The sequence below is a fragment of the Arvicanthis niloticus genome, chromosome 18 (assembly GCF_011762505.2).
Source record: "Arvicanthis niloticus isolate mArvNil1 chromosome 18, mArvNil1.pat.X, whole genome shotgun sequence".
In the NCBI taxonomy this organism is placed as follows: Eukaryota; Metazoa; Chordata; class Mammalia; order Rodentia; family Muridae; genus Arvicanthis; species Arvicanthis niloticus.
In genome coordinates this window covers 12,858,087-12,862,009 of record NC_047675.1, presented here as the reverse complement: position 1 = coordinate 12,862,009, position 3,923 = coordinate 12,858,087, and the positions used below count along the sequence as shown (strand labels likewise).

The window sequence follows — 3,923 nt, the reverse complement described above, 5'->3', positions numbered from 1 at the left end:
CCAGAACAGGTATCAATTGAGACATGCAAATATTGTAATTTACCAAAGGATGGGATGTGGGTAACATCCATTTGCCAGATTTGTAAGGGCCTGATTCCCCGAGGGTTAACTCCTGTATGGGGAACAGGTAGGAATTGACAGCAGTTTTGGCATTGAGTCACGATATCTCTGGCCTCCCTTCTAGAGATGTTAAATCGACATCGTAATGTCTCAGCTGTCACATCAAACCTTTTGTGAAAAGCTTTAGCCAAATCTAACTTTGGCGAAAGGGCAATTGCAATTAACCTTGTGGCTCGATCTGCCAGGTCATTACCATGGGACATAGGTCTCGGTAAGCCTGAGTGAGCCCTAATGTGAGTTATAAAGACAGGGGATCTACGCTTAGCCAGGGTAAGCTGAATCTTTTGAAAAACTTCTACAAGTCTGCTAGATGTCTTAATTAACCCAGCAACTTCTAATGCTTTTACTGCATTAACCACATAGAAGGAATCTGAAACAATATTTAAGGGACCTGGAAAGATTTCCAGAACCTCTGACACCACTAAGCATTCCACAATTTGAGGTGAGGTTTCATGATATTGTTTGGATGTAACCTTATCATTAACCACATAGGCACCCACTCCTGTTTTTGACCCATCCGTATAAACTACCATTCCATCTGGGAGTGGCTCCTGAGACACAATATGTGGAAATCTTTCAGTGATCTTTGCGGGAGATGCATTAGGATGAACCCATAACAAGGGCCCCTCCTGCCATAATACAGCAGTTGGTAAGTGTCTAGTTTTAAAAACACATAAGTCAAAGGTTTTGGTTTCATCTATGCGTTTCAACTGGGCATCTTGCAAAGCGTTTTCTACTACTTGCAGAGCAAGGCTCGCAGCTGGTGTTAAGGCCCTCGGTGAGGAAATATGAGCATACCCTTCTTCCAAGATGCACCTCGAGTTCCGCAGTTTTTAACCCGTCCCAAAACTTGGGTGGTCTCCCGCAGCGCCTTAAAAATCCCGGGTTTCGGCACCAGATGAAACGAGCGCCCCCCCAAATCCCTTTTCGCCCGCGAATAAGGACAGGAGGCGGTAATCGGGTGTACTGCGACGAGGACCTTTTACTATTCCACACGGTAAAGCGGAAAGACCGAAGAAACCGGAAGCGGCTCGCTTAAATACACCCTAGAGTGACGTATTCACTTCTGAATGGCTGTTTGCTCAGCACCCAATATTACGCCTCGGGATAGGCCAGTGACTTGGCGCTCTTTCTGCCTAGCAGCTGCGCAGAATAATTGTTTACTGCTGGGGAAACACGAGGCCAATGCCATCTTGGAAAATGCAAATGTGTAGCCACTGAAACAGCGGCTCACTACAATAAATAAATACAAAATAATGTTATTTGAGGCTTTATCAAAAAAGCTGAGTTACCTGAATCAATAGTTTTCTAGTTCCATCCATTTACCTGCAAATTTCCTTGTCTTATTTTCTTACCGATAAATAGTATTCATTTGTGTCATTATCCATTCATCAAAAAGACATTAAAGTTGTTCTTATTTGCTAGGTATTGTGAATAGGGGATCAGTGACTATTGTTAAGCAAGTATGTGTGGAGTAGGGTGTCTGTTGACTCCTTTGGCCATATGCAAAGGAGTGGTATTGCTCGTAATATGGTAGAATTCTTTTCAGCTCTTTGAGTATTTGGATTTGAGGAACATGCATTTCTACCAAATATAAATTTAGGTTCTTTCCCCCCACGTTCTACACATTTGTTATCAGTTGTTTTGTTTGAGCTTTGTCGCTTTGACCATGGTAAGATGAAATTTCAAAGTTGTTTTACTTTTCATTTCTCTAACTGCTAAAAATGATTAACACTTTTTGATGTATTTCTTAGCTATTTTTATTGCTTCTCTTGAGAAATCCCTAGCCCAATTTTATTTTAATTTAAAGAAAAAAATTTATTGAATATCAGAAAAACAACTCCTACAAGATTGACTTTTCCATAAAACTGTAGCTACACCATGCATTGCATCTATCATGTTAGACACACATACAAAGACCATGAAAACAAGCCACCATTCTTTAACAATTGAGCAAAGATAAAATGCCTAAGGAACAACCTGGATGACTTGCAAAGGATGGGCTCGTTAAGCAACATTTAAAAAAAAAAAAGAAGAGCACAGATGGATGAGTGTTCAGTTATATACACTGACATGAACCTTTGCCACTAGGAATCAGAGCAATTTGTCATAGAGCATTAACACATATTATAAAAGTGCATAGTGTCAAAGGAACAGAACCACCAGCATTCAAAAGCAGCTTTGTCAACTAGGCAAACACTCTACAGCATGTCTCTCTGTTGTCCATCACTGAGGCACTGGTAGAAACTTTGAAATAAAAAAAAAGAAAGAAAACAGGAGCAGTTACTCCTTTTATTTTCTGTTTAAAGTCAAACAGAAAACAAACATCAACTGTTATACACTAACCATTATCAAAGTACATCATCTGTCCAAGAGAAGGAATAAGAACCAAACTATTTACAGAGATCCAAGCACAAGTGAGAGAGAGCACGCCCCTCACACAGCTTTCCAATGGTACTCAGAAGGATCCACTTCATAATCACTGGCACTGAACATAGCTGCAGAATTCTTCACCAAGTACTTGAGGAAATCATGTAGATAGTTCAGTAATAAAGCAAGGCTGATCTTGTCCAGAGGTGTAGAGGCAAACATTGCTCTAATTCACACAAATCATCTCAGTAATATAATGTTCTGTACACCTGGGACGTGGGAGCATCCAGGTGATGGGCAAGAACTTCAGCATACTGTGGTCTCGTAAATTTGTAGAGTAGCCGAGTGCCCAACATTCCATGGAAGTATTCTTTTATCCCTGCCACAACCTCATTAACAGCATACTCCTTATTATCTGTATTTCCTCAAAACTTCTTAAAATTCACATAATCCTCCAAAATGGAATCCACATTCTTCTAGGCATGAAGATAAGAAAGCTGCTTTTGTCTGGTGATCAAGTCCCAGTCATCCACAAGCCATGGTTTCTGCTCTTCAGGAATCTTCACTTTAACTTCAGCTCAGTTCATGAATGTTTCCTCATTTTCAACTGTAGGATCTCCCCTGGCTCTCTTCTTCCTAGGAAGCTGAGGTGGCTCACTGGGACTGCCACCATCTCAGTTTCCTGGTGTTTTCTGCTTATTCTTTGTTGTTTTCACTTCAACATTTTTCTGTTGCAGACCAGATGTCTTCTTCCCTGGAACAGCCCCTCTCATCTTTCCCTCTGCATATTGTTCCTGATTGGCCTTTTAAAGTTTTTGCTGTTTCTGCAAATTTGTGTCCACACATTTAAATACTCTGCTTTCTGGCACCCATTCATTCCAATATTTATTCCAATCACTGTATTGGACAAAGTACTTCACTGGTTTGTCCTTTATGGCAACCTTTACACACTTTGCTTCATAAAGAAGAGGCCATGAAAGCACAGCACTCACCAGCCCTCCTGGAATTTAGGCTTTTGGTCTTGCTTGGGAGCCATTTGTAAGTGATTTGCCGCCTCCCCCTTCTCCCCCCCCACCCCCCCACTATTGCCACCTACTCTCTACTTCACCCAATTTAGCATCCTTAGCCCTATTTTAGTAGTTCATTTCTTGACTCTGATTTGAGTCCTTTTTATATTCTGAATATTAATCCTGTCTAATGACAAAGATTCTCTTCCATTCTTTGATTACTTCACTTGAAAGCTTTTTAGTTTTATGAAATCCACTTGTCAGCCGTTGGCTTCAATTATTGGGCAAATAGAGTCCTATTCAGAAACTCCTTTCTTGAACCTATATCCTTATAGAGTTCTGCCTATGTTTTCTTCTAGCTGTTTTACCATTTCAGATTTCAAAAAGAGGTCTTTGATCCACTTGGATCTAATTTTTGTACAAGGT

General features: G+C 40.6%; 1 pseudogene; it reads right to left on the bottom strand.

Moving 5' to 3' along the window:
• Positions 1-2,556: 2,556 nt before the first annotated feature.
• LOC117723368 (mortality factor 4-like protein 1 pseudogene) lies at positions 2,557-3,301 on the bottom strand (annotated as a pseudogene).
• Positions 3,302-3,923: the final 622 nt, after the last annotated feature.